Here is a 13,949-nt window from a genome sequence, read left to right as displayed (position 1 = left end):
TGGTCTGGTCTGTTAGTTTTTATGTACGCAACCTGTATTTGAATTTCTATACAGAAACTTTACTTTTTGTTCAAAACCAGAAACTATTGAACCAGGTCCTCTTTTACAGCACCCTAGCAGAGCTTGAAATGCCAATATCAAATTTTGCTTAAATTCTTTGTGGTAGACTTACAATAAGAATTTTCATGTCTAAGTTTACCAACATTTCGTTTGATACCCAGACCTACCATCTTAAAACTGTTTGAACAGAGTTAATAGTTTCCCGGTACTTTACCTAGATCCATGCTATTGATTGCCATGTTGTCTAATTTTATCAACTACAGGATGAAGAAGTTACTTTCAGGAAAAGGAAGGAAAGGACTGATTTACGTGAACTTAGACGTGCTTATATCGAGTATAAAGATTTCATCATCAAACATGGTGGAGAGAGTAATCTAGAAAATAGGTAATGATTCCACTCTTTTAGGAATTATGTATGGCACCAAAAGTTCCAATGTCCTTAAAATCATCAGTATTTTCAGTAATGTTCGTGTTCTGTTCTCTACTTGTACAGAAAAAGGCTGACTAAAGCACGTGTCATTGCTTCCGTATTATTTGAAGTATTGGATACAGTGTCTAGAGCAGCAGGTGTTCAGGTTTTGTTTATGCGATTTCCGTCTCTTTATTACTTTGATTAGCTCAATCTTGGTTTCCGTGCTACGAACTTTTTATGTGTCTTCTTATTAGGCTCTAGCAGGGAGTGAGAGTAGCGATGTCAAATCTGAACTCTTTGTGTCATATAACATTCTTCCTCTTGATCAAGGAGGAATTCATCATGCAATCATGCAACTCCCAGAGGTATGTATAGATAATTATATGAGTTTGACTGTCTAAATGATTTTGATTGTGGCACTTGCTTCCCATTTTTTCGATCTAACTTAATATATTATTTATATATATAATCATAAAAAATATGTATATAATTTGTCGGTTCGGTTTTATTTTAATAAAACTAAAACCAAATATTATCGGTTTTTAAAAGTTTAAAACCAAACCAAACCCAACAGAGTGTCGGTTTATTTAATCGGTTTGATTCGAATTTCAGTTTGGATCGGTTTTTAACCAAACCCTGAACGGCCCTAGTTTTGAATCATGGGGTGAGCGTGGGGTATTCAGCTTTATTAAGTTAATTTGTATTAGAATGGAAAAGATATCTGAAATTTCTGTTTTATATTTTGATGATCTGTAAAGGCTATACAAGGTTCCTATAAATAGTGTTGACACCCAATTTTGTCCCGCCTCTCCTCCGAAATACCTATTTACGCTTCTAATATTTTGGAAAATTAAAAAAAAATATATGTTTATGTTTTACTATAATTATTAGCTTTATTTATACCAACATTTCATTATCCCGTCATTATCTTTACTGCCGTCACCACTACTGTTATTATCATTATTATTATTATTATTATTATTATTATTATTATTGTTATTATTATTATTACCATTATTATTACTACTAATTGTTATTATTAGCATTGTTACCACCGCTATTCGTTACTCTCATTTTAGTATCAGTATTATTATAATTTTTTACGTTTCAGCATTTTTACCAGTTTCTGCGTACGTGTCACGACCCAACCCCGTAGGCCGTGACTAGTGCCCGATCTGGGCACCCGAACCCATCTATCAAATATTATCTCAAATTCTATCAACTCATTCTAGTATATGGCGGAAGCCGACAAGACTTTATTTCAAATTTAGGTAATTTCCAGAAAATTTCGGCAGAGTTTCCTTTGTTTTACGGACTATCCAATATACCCTGCACGCAGAAAATACCAACAAAAGCCACACAGGGCTAACCAAGCAATATATAAACATATGCGGACCGGCCGCCTCGGCGTATAGGATCGCCCAAACAACATATGCGGACCGGCCGCCTCGGCGTATGGGATCGCCCAAACGACATATGCGGACCGGCCGCCTCGGCGTATGGGATCGCCCAAACGACATGTACATACATCTATACAGAAAGACCCTAACCCACAAACATGTCCACAGACCTCTAAACAGACCGACAGAATCATATGACGGGACAGGGCCCCGCCGTACCCATGAACGAATATATACAAATGCACTAATAAATATATATACCAAAAGTATAAGCTCCGGAAAGAGAGGAGCACTCCGAATAGCAGAAAGGGTGTCCTAAACAGGTGGATCACCAGGCTGTGCGTCTGTACCTGCGGGCATGAAACGCAGCCCCCGGAGAAGGGGGTCAGTACGAAATATGTACTGAGTATGCAAAGCAGAAGGTACAGAAATAAATCTGAATAATAATCGAATCAGATATACAGAAAATAATACATATCAAAATGTTTATTTCCAAAGTATAAATTATGCATAGGGCACTGAAAAATGTGGTCGCCCGCCTATCGATGGCGCCACAACACAGCATAACACCAGAAAGTTTCAAATCTCCGAATCCCCATCACACAGCATAACGCCAAACATAAGTGGAACCCGGCCCTCGAGCGAGGAGCACGGTGAACCATAAACACAGCATAACACCGGAATGTATCAAAAAGCGCACGACAACAGAACCGGCCCGGGAACCGGCGAACGATATCATAGTAGGCACGAGCGGAGTAGTGAGGAATCATATGCATAAAATCATTATTATAAATCCGAAGGATAAGTAAAATAGTCATATTCGAAATCGGAATAATAATTATCACTTTTTGATTCAAAGTTGTCGAATTTACATAAAGGGCGTCGCGGGACCCACGGATGAGTATAGACCCGAACTGAGCCCGCCTATGAAAAACATACACATTATACATCAAGCAAACTCCTATAAAAATTATTGGAGCGATCCGAGCCTCTATGCGAAAAATATGGCATTCAGAGATTACAAAATTCCTTAAAGTGAACATTTTCTATGCGAATTTCGGAAAGCGATTACTTCAAATACATCATGGTTCATATTTCATAAAAACATACATAAGAGTGCCAAAGAATATATATATATGGATCATAACATGCTCGGATCTCGAATTTGGAATTCCCTTAAAGCTCTAATCTAGCCTATGTGAAACTAAGGCATGCCAAAAGAAGGAAGGTTGCTTTACATACCTCAAACGCTCTCCAATATGATCCAACTCAAGCTAAGTCCAAACTATGATTCGGGCTGCCCACGATCTAAAAATAAGCCATAAAATGCCAAACATTAGCTAAAGACTCTTTGGGCATTAAATTCCAATTTCGCCCTTAATTCTACAGAAATTTGGGCAGCATTTCCCCTTTAAATAGGCTACCCCGAGAATTTAACTCGGCCGTATCAATCAACAACAACAACAACCAACCAACCAACCTAACAACATCAATAATAAATTCGGAAGACAAAATAACATTAATAGCTCTCTTTTTCATCATTCGACAACTTTCTAAATATTCAATTCAACGGCTCACATTCAAGCCACCACATCGCTCACACATTTAATTATCCACCCGAGTGTTTACCACAATATTCTAGGACATTCTAAACAATCCACATAATATTTCCAACGACCCGAAATTTTTTCCACTGTTTGGCCGAAAACAGTCCCCTTTTCCATTCCTCATTTTCAGGTCATGTTTTGTACCACAATCCACAATATAACGATATGATTTTCATAAAATATACAATTTACGTCAAACGCACAACTAGCCTCAAAACAGCCCACAATTTCTCAACATCAATCTTGAGCCACTTAAACACTTATTTCCAACTAGAATTCGTTTCGACGATAACTAAAATACTAAGCGATAGTATTACGACCTTCGACACATTATAAAACTCACATTCGCCCGCGCCACACACATACACATGTTAATGATTCTTATATATACAAATTTTATTCAATGCACAAAGTTCTCCAAATCAGTCCGCAACGCTTACTATGTCAATTTGGGACATTAAATTCTCATTTCTAACCTACAAGTCACCACCATAACCATTACGACGCTAAGCGAGATTAATTCCTTCTTTGCTACAATTTGGAGGCTATAAACACGGCTACACTACACATATACATGTATCGATGATTTTTATTCTTTTCCCCACTCGATACCAATCTAACATAATATAGAATTAATTCATCAATTCCATTTGTCACACCCATATACACGGCTAGAACACCCATCACACAACCCACTTCCAATCATACTATATTTCATGATTTCCATCCCTATTAACATACCATAACATGAATAAATGTTCACAACACAAAAACAAGAGCAAAACATACCTTTCTTCTTCAATCCACCAAATAGTTAGGGTTTGCAAATGGGTACAACTAATGGTTGGATGACCTGAACAACTCTTCCACGCTACTTAGGGACCTCAATATAGTGGGTTAACACCAAGGAAATAATTTTTGGGAAGCTAGAATTTGATTTGGTTTTCCTAAGGTTGGGCCGAAAACAGTGGGGGTTAGGAGCTCTCTATTTTCTTGTTTTGTGCTAAGTGATGAAGTGAATAAATGAGGAATGAAGACTTGGTCTTCATCTTTTAAGTGGTTCACAAAATATCCACATTGCCTTGGGTCCACACAATGTGTTGGACCAATTAAAATTGGTCACACAATGTGTGGGACCCCTTTTTAATTCACACGGCCCCCATGGCATTTTTGGCACCACATTTTAAATTCCAATTTTATGAATTGTGGTCCCAATTTTCCCTAAGTGTTCAAAGCCAACAATTTCATATATAACTTATATCTCAAAATAAAATCAAATGGTCAAAAGTCCCGACTTCGAATCCCGGAATGGTCTTGGCCTTAAATTATCATAGTTAATCCGAGTTGTCCTAATGTATAAAAAACAATACGGGATGTAACAGTACGTATTGCATTGTATTTCGCACAATTAAATGACAGCGTTTATTTATTGTTAAAATGATATTGCACGGCTATCATAACATCGTATAATTTTATTACCCGAGTCCTAGTAATTACACATTTTGTATCTTGTCATACTCAGTATATTACTAATCAATATGGGTCTTTATTTCAAATTTTAGAAGCTGAACCATTTCTTGCACTCAGTCCGTATTTTTGATTTATCGGATTCCAAATCAAAGTCCGATTAACTCCTAATATTTTTGGACTAGCCCATATCTTTTATCCTAATTTTTAGACCAGTCTATATTTTTAATTCTAGCCCATTTCTTTCCATACTCAGTCCAAAATTTGACCCAGTCCACAAATGGACTGGGTCCGGCCCATTTCCGCTCAAAATGAGGGAAACCCTTCCCCTTCATTCTTTTCCCTCTTTTTTCTTTCCTCCGCCGCTGCTTCTCCCTCCCTTTCGCCGCTCTCTCTTTCTTTCCCTCTTTTCCTCCTTTCCCGCCGCTCCTCTTCTCTCCCTGATTCTCCGCTGTCCCCCACCATACCCTGTTCCCCACTTCCTCTCTCTCTCCCGCTCCTCCTTCCCTTTTCCTCAGCACAAAAAAGAAACAGAAAGCTATAAAAAGGAAAAAGGAGGATCGAAGAATCACAGTTCTGGAACCCCCAAAACCCCCTACAAAAATAAGTTTTTTTTTTTCTGTTATCAACGGAAATCTTCTGAAAAATACCAGTCTTCAGACGCACAGAATTTCCCAAATATCAAATTTGTAGTTCGTTGTAATAATCGAGTCAAAAAGATACGTCAAACATTTTTTTTATCTGATTCTGTTGGTGTTGGGAATCTAAGCCTCGCGAGCTCAGATTTGGTAGTTTCAAAGGTAGATCTGAAGCCCCGTACCCATTTCGCTGCACTTGCAAAAGGTCAGTAAACCCCTTTCATTTATTTTGCATTTTTATCATTTGGTTTCTTTCGTCATTAGTAGTTGGTTACTTGTTAGGTTAATATGTTTTATGGTTAAGCATGGTTTAAGTGGGTTTTCAGTTAAATTATTATGTGACATGGGTTAGATGTTATTAGTTTTAAATTTTATTAAGTATAGGTTTGGTCTTAAATCACTTGAATCTGGCTGCATGTTAGTTAAGTTAATGAGCTAGAATCGACTTGTGTATGGCTTTGTTGGAATTGTGTGAGCTCATATAAAGTATAGAAGTGTATGCTGTTTCTGCTCCTGCATTTATCACATTGTCTGTTAGGGATTCGTCGATTTGTGTAAGTGAATAGTTTGATTGCATTGTACTGGCTTGGATGTCTTGGTTAGTCAGAATCACTGAAAATGCTTATGTAGCCTGTTTTGATGATTTACCTGATTCCTAAATAGCTGTTTGGTATTTGGTGGCATAAAGTCATAGTTAAGCATGTATATGTCTGGTTGCAGGTCAATATAGAATGGTTATTTCAAATGACGTTAATTCTTAAGGAGCTTAAATTTGTTGCATGTTAAACCTTGATAATAAGTTATGTACAAGTTTGGTATGAGGCTGCTTTGATCTAAAACTAATTTATATTTGTTCTCCCAAAGTAAGAACTCCAACTTGTTTCTTTTTTTTTTCTTTTCATTGAATTTCGAATGCTGTTTCTGGAAGAAAGTTTAGAAACCTTAAACCATTTTTAGTATTTCTCTTGAGAGGTTGAAAGAAAAAATCTTAAGCTGGTAGTGTCAAGTTTGATTTAAAATATGCCACCTATGTTGCTTGCAGAAAATCCACATTAGCTTATATTTGTTCTCCCAAAGTAAGAACTCCAACTTGTTTCTTTTTTTTTTCTTTTCATTGAATTTCGAATGCTGTTTCTGGAAGAAAGTTTAGAAACCTTAAACCATTTTTAGTATTTCTCTTGAGAGGTTGAAAGAAAAAATCTTAAGCTGGTAGTGTCAAGTTTGATTTAAAATATGCCACCTATGTTGCTTGCAGAAAATCCACATTAGCTTACAGATGGTATTGCCATTAAAAAATGACCTGTTATTCTCTCCAAATGCATGTTCATGTTAGTGCCTTGTTCTAGGATATTCTGGAGCTGGCAACACTCCTATTGTGTTTTATTTGGTGTCTGACATTCATTAAATAGCTTGACATGATCATGTTGAAGATTTAAACTAGAGTTTTAACTGGCTATATAGGTACTTGAACCCTAACTTTGTCTAGTTTAGAACTTGCTGTTAAAAGCCTTGTGTCCATGCAAGCATGCTCTAAGTGCAAAGGTTTGGACTTCTGTTGGTTCATTCATTAACCATGATCCAAATAAGAATTAGATATTAATCCCATCTAGTCTTCAGGTCCTCTATGTATTAAAAAATAGATTTGAAATAACTAGTTATGCTTTTCTCCTCTCTTGCTTGTATTAATCTGTGTTTGTAACTCCTATGCTCATCTATTTCGAAATGGCTAGTTGATGATTACATTTAAGTAGTAAGTGAACTTAAACCATACAGATTCCTTTTATTGTTGTATTGTGCCATCAACTGCCTCCCACTTCTAGAACTGGTCTTAGTTGAAGCCTGAATATGCATCTTTATCTATGTTTAGTTCCAGCTCTCTTTCTGTGTGTGTCACAAGATTGCAGTTTGGTCATCAGTTGATCACACATCACAATGCATTAGAGCTGAGTAAAAGATTGAATGTGCAAACTCCAAATGACCCTTCAAGTTTCCCATATACATGTTTCTCTAAGTGTATTGGGCATGATAGGTGTCCAGGACTTGTTTTTCCTGTAGCTGGGATATCTTCTGAGCTGTAGCATTTTTTGGTTCTTCCTTGTTTGTCAAGCATGCTGATCACTCTTAAAGTATTCTTAATGGATTAGTGTTTTAGAATGAGCATATATGCTACACTTGATGTAATGGTTGTTATTATAACTTTGTTGCCTTCTTAGAAAAAAAAAAAACAGATTACTATAATCTGGTGAAATATCACTGATTTGAATAAATACTCCGGGCCCTCCATTTGTTTCTGCTTTTCTAACTTCACATGTGTGCTCATACTTGTCTTCTTTATCTCTTTGACTACTCTACTGCTTTTCTATATGCTGTGTGACTCCAAGTAAGTCTCTAGTTAACTTCCAATAATGCGTATGTGCGCACCATTGCTGTCTGCTTACGAATTATGCGTATGTATACTCGACGTATACTTAATATATATATATATATATATATATATATATATATATATATATATATATATATATATATATATATATATATATATACGTCATTTGCGTGAAAAGCATAGTCTATATTTCAGTTTTGGGTTTGCTTAAATTTTGTGCTTTTGTTGCAAGTATATGTCAGTTTGAGATCTGTATATCAATGCCTATTGAAGTTGTGTTCGTGAAATGCACTTGGATATACATAGCATATATAATTAACGGAGTCTGTTTTGAATTTATATGTTTGTATGCTTAACCTTGTTGATCATATACTAATCTCCGTCTTTCATTCTTTTTCGCATGAACCTTGCATACGAGTCCAAAGGACTCGTCCCTCTCCGCATCCGGTGTTGGGCTAAAGGCCCAACGAGATCTTCTCTCGGTCCATCCCTGTCTACAGCAAAAAATAGAAATCAATATTCTGGGCCAAAGCCCGATACACAGGAACAGCAGCAGCAGCCCAGCAATAAAAAAAAACTGCTGGGCGGAAGCCCAACAGAAATGGGTCCAGCAGTCCCCGAATGGGCTGGCCCATTTGATACCTATTACCCCTTTGTTTTATTTTGTGCATATAAATTTATATTATTCAACTAACTCTTTGTTTGTTTTGTTTTTTATTAGTTTTAGATAAATCCTAATTAATCAGTAGGTTTAGTTTTAGTAACGGGTAGTTGGTTTAAGGAAGACTAACAATTAATTCCATAAGTTTTATTCTCTTCTTTTCTGGTTTTATTTAATTGATTTGTAAAATAGCATGGCTATACATATTGAGTTAAAAGAATCATATTTTATTCTTACTATCCTAGAAATTCCAAAACGTCACTAATGTGTAAATATAAATTCAAATATATTTTATGAACACACTTTTAAGAGTCACCCAATTATGCATATTTTAGCCAAACATAGTTAAATAAAGAAAAAGAAAACTTACCTCTTTTGCATTCTATTTAAAAGCTATCACTTATATGCAAACTATTATATTTAAAAAAAAAGCTTTTACTTATATGCAAACTATTTTTCTTTGTAAGTCTCATTTTGAATTGCATTATTATATTTTCGTTTAAAGCTTTAGCAACAATTTATAAACCTTATTCTAAATAGTATTTAAATTCTCCTTTTACACAAATTATTATATTTTTTACAAGTCATATTTTTTAAATAGCATTACTCTTCTCATTCAAATTTTTTTTTTAACAGCATTTATAAGTCTCAGCATTTCCTTTATAAAATTACTATATTTTTCTACAAGTTAATTCAAACGGCACTATTATATTTTCCTTTGAAACCTTAGTAATATGTACAAGCTATTTTCTTAAAATTTAAACACTATATTTAATCTTGATTAATTAACCTAAGTTTGGTCGGATAGCCGTAGTTAACGGATTCTAAAGGATGCCTAACCCCTTCCCTTTAGGATAATATAGAACCCTTACCTAGAATCACACTGGTTAAGCAGACTATTAACGGAGGTTTAGCTAGCTTTATCTTAGTTAATAATTAGGTGTCCTAATTCACCGTAAAATCAATTAGGTGGCGACTCCTTAAAACAAAGCATATTTAGGAATCTCCAATATGTTGTACTCCGCTTCAACTCCTGGGTTAAAATGGGGTCTAACAAATAGCAAAAGAAAGGAATCTAATTTTAACTACCTATACACTTGGCAATGTACCATTGCTCTACTCCTAAATATAGTACTGTACACTTGTCACTGTACAATTGATTTAATTCTATAGTACTATGTACCTCTACACTTGTCATCATATTATTCATCTATGTGGTATTTATACAAAATAGAATGTACACCTATGAGAATTCTAGAATCTACTATGTACGTATACATTGTGTATACTTGTGTATGACAGCTGCCACTTTGGGCCAGTTTTGTGTGGTCTGGCAGTTTTGAGAAGTAGCTGGCCCAAAGTGAAAGTGTAGATAGGCCCAGAACATGTTTCAAATGGTCCAAGTATACGTTTGTCTTCCTGCATTTCATATCATCATCTTCTCTACATCATTATTGATCGGAACCTCACCATTATTGATTGGATCCTCACCGGAGTGACTATCAATTTTTCCAACACCCCCCTTCAAGTTGGAGGGGGCAACATGCAAACCCAACTTGCTCAATAAACGTCGGTGAGGAGGACCAGAAAGTGGTTTTGTGAAGATGTCGGCAATTTGAGAAGAAGATGGGACAAACGATAGTGAAATCAACCCGGCTAAGTACTGTTGCCTAACAAAATGGCAATCTAAATCCACGTGTTTCGTTCTTTCATGAAACACGGGATTTTTAGCAATATGGATTGCAGCTTGTGAATCGGAATGTAATGGAATTGGAAGAGATGGGGAGATTGATAGATCTTCAAACAATCGAACAAGCCAAGTTATTTCTGCGACTACTCGACGCATTGACCGATATTCGGCTTCAGCCGAAGAGAGTGAAATCGATGGTTGTTTCTTGGATTTCCAAGAAATTGGGCAATCTCCAAAATTGATGAAAAATCCACTGATAGGTCGTCGACTTTCAGGGCAAGTGGCCCAATCGGCATCGCAGAATGCCATAAGCGCAAATGAAGGAGAAGAAGACATGAATAAGCCAAGACCTGGATCTGTAAGGAGATATCTCAAAACGTGAACTCCTGCATCATAATGTGGTTGTCGAGGAGATTGCATGTATTGACTCAGATGCTGGACACAAAAAGAAAGATTGGGTCTGGTATGTGTCAGAAAGTTCAATTTTCCTATTAGTCTTCGATAAATAGTAGCATCTGGTAATAATTTCCCTTTTGTTGGGCTTAATTTGTGACAGGGATCCAAAGGAGATGAATTTGGTCTGAGGTTCAAACAATTGAACTCCTTGAGCAGATCCAAAGTGAACTTTCTCTGGCTTAAAATCAGACCTTGAGGTTCTCGGATTACCTCCATACCCAAAAAATATTGTAAGTTTCCTAAATCTTTGATTTTAAATTCCAAGTCCAGAAATGCCTTGATGGACTGAATTTCAATCATATCATTGCCCGTTAAGACAATGTCGTCTACATAGACTGCTAAAATGATGATTGTTAAACCATTTCTCTTGAAAAATAGACTGTAGTCATTAAGAGAGTGAGAATACCCTTTGAAATTGAGAGCTGAAGTCAACCTAGCCTACCATTGGCGCGAGGCCTGTCTTAAGCCATAGAGAGACTTATTCAACTTGCATGCCAAAGTAGGATCAGGATCCTCCATACCAGGAGGGAATTTCATAAACACTTCTTCCTCTAGTTCCCCATGTAGGAAAGCATTGTCAACGTCTAGTTGAAATAAACCCCAATCTCTTTTAACTGCCACAGCTAGCAAACATCTTATAGTTGTCATTTTAACAACAGGACTAAAAGTCTCATTAAAATCAATCCCTTCCTGTTGAATGTCCCCTCTTATGACCAATCTTGCTTTAAGTCTTTTAACATTTCCATCAGATTTAAGCTTGACTTTGTATACCCATTTGCAGGGTAGTGCCTTTTTCCCTTTAGGCAATGGTACCACATCCCAAGTTTTGTTTAAAACTAGAGCATCAAACTCTTTGGCCATGGCTTCCTGCCACCCTGGGTGTAAACTGGCTTGTGAGAAACTGGTGGGTTCTTGTAGATTAGATAAGGAGTTAAGGAAATGTTGATTTGTAGAAGAAAGAGAGGTAAATGACATAGAAGAGGGGGAAACTGGGGAAAGAAAACATGTAGTAGACACATCTGCTAAGTGCAGAGTGTCACACACATAATCTGCTAAATAAGATGGAGTTTTTCCTTTAGTAGCTCTGGTGGATTGTCTGATGATGGCAGTATTAGGTTGTGTAGGAGTACTAGAAGAAGGTGAAGGTGATAGAGTAGGAGTTAGAACTATGAAAGGTGTGGTATGATCAGAAACTGCATCCTTTGAATTTGGTTGAGAGTTGGTTGTAGTATGAGTGAAATCAGAAGGAGAAGTAGATATAGTATACTGGAATTGATCATTTGCTGGCTGTGTGGGAACAGAAGGTGGATCAGAAATAGAGGATTGATTATTATGGTCTTGTTGAGTAGGGATAGATACTGGATCTAGAGTTGTGAGACTAGGGACTGCAAGTTGAATATTAAATATAGGTGCTTCAGGTTGTTTCTGGAAAAAAGGAAACACTGTTTCATTAAAAACCACATTTCTAGACACAAAAATTCTCTGATTTTTAATACTCGTGAGTTTGTACCCCTTCTTTCCAAAGGGGTAACCTAAGAAAATACAGGCTTCAGCCCTAGGACACAATTTAGATCTTCCTTGAACCAAGGTAGAAGCAAAAGCAAGACATCCAAAGGTTTTTAGAGAGGAATACTTTGGTTTGGTCCCAAATAATCTTTCAAAAGGAGTCTGATAGTTGAGCAGTTTAGTAGGACATCTATTAATCAAATGAGTTGCTGTCAATAAACAGTCTCCCCAGAATTTGTGAGGGAGGTTAGATTGAAATAAGAGGGCCCTGCTGACTTCTAATAAATGTTTGTGCTTTCTTTCCACGATTCCATTTTGTTGTGGTGTTTCAACACAAGAAGTTTGATGAATAATGCCTTGGGACTTTAAAAAATCAGAGGATGCATGACTGGATCCTAACTCCCAAGCATTATCTTATCTAATTTGCTTAATTTTCCTTTCAAACTGTCTTTCTATCATGAGTATAAAAGATTTGAGGATAGGAAATGCATTACTTTTAGTTGATAGGAGAAAAGTCCAAGTGCCCCTGCTATAGTCATCAACTATAGTAAGGAAATATTTGAAACCATCATAAGTAGGTGATTTATAGGGTCCCCATGTGTCTATATGTATCAAATCAAAAGGTGATTTAGTAGTGATGCTACTGTTAGGAAAGGGCAATTTAGTTTGCTTTGCTAAAGGACAAATTGTACAAGGCACATCAAATTTGGAACAAAAAGAAACTGGAATTTCATTGATAGTTTTCATATTAGAAAGGGGCATATGGCCTAACCTAAAATGCCATAGCCTGCTAGTTTCATGAGAGGAAATTGAAGATAAAGCTATTGGCCTAGTGCCTTTTGATTGTGACATTGAAACAGACAAAGCATTACAAGACTGGAAAGATTTAGAAACTGGTAGTTGACTTGAATCTGGAGGAGACTTGAACACATAGAGGCCTTTGTGAGCTTTACCAAGGACCATGGGGCTCTTCATTAAAGGGCCCTGCAAAAAACAGTGAGAAGAGTTGAACATTAACCAGTAGTCAAACTGTAGGCATAACTTATGAACTGAAAGAAGGTTATAATGAAAACTAGGAATAAATAAGACTATGAATTATAGCTTGAGTGAATAACCTAATTGAACCTGCATGTGCGACTTTAAAATGTTGGGAATTAGGAAGCTTGACTAAGATAGGTTTAGGCAAAGGATGAATAGAAACAAAAAAATTTATGTTAAAGCTCATGTGCTCAGTTGCACCTGAGTCAATGATCCATGAATTGCTATTTATTTGACTGTTTTGAGCATTTGTATTGAAAGAGAAAGAAATAGGCTCTATACCAACACAGTTTCCATTACCCTCAGTTGTTGGTTCTGCATTTTGATTTTGATCATTTGGCTTCATTTGGCTCAGCATTTGAGCAATTTGCTGCAGTTGTTCTTGGCTTAGTGGTTTGTTTGTGTCTCCAGAATCAGTGTTATAGAAAAATTGGTCTGCATCTCCTCCATTCCTCATCACTGCATTTCCTTGAGCAAAGTTTTGTTGGTTTCTGTTCTTTGTGAACTTGAAATTAGAGGGGAAACCCTTAACTTTGTAGCATTGGTCAATAGTATGACCAACTTTCTTGCAGTATCTGCAGACAAGGGTAGACTTCTTGTTGGTATAACCACCTTTCTGACCCTTGTT

This window comes from Lycium barbarum, chromosome 11 (genome assembly GCF_019175385.1).
Source record: "Lycium barbarum isolate Lr01 chromosome 11, ASM1917538v2, whole genome shotgun sequence".
In the NCBI taxonomy this organism is placed as follows: Eukaryota; Viridiplantae; Streptophyta; class Magnoliopsida; order Solanales; family Solanaceae; genus Lycium; species Lycium barbarum.
This window is presented reverse-complemented; position numbering follows the sequence as displayed.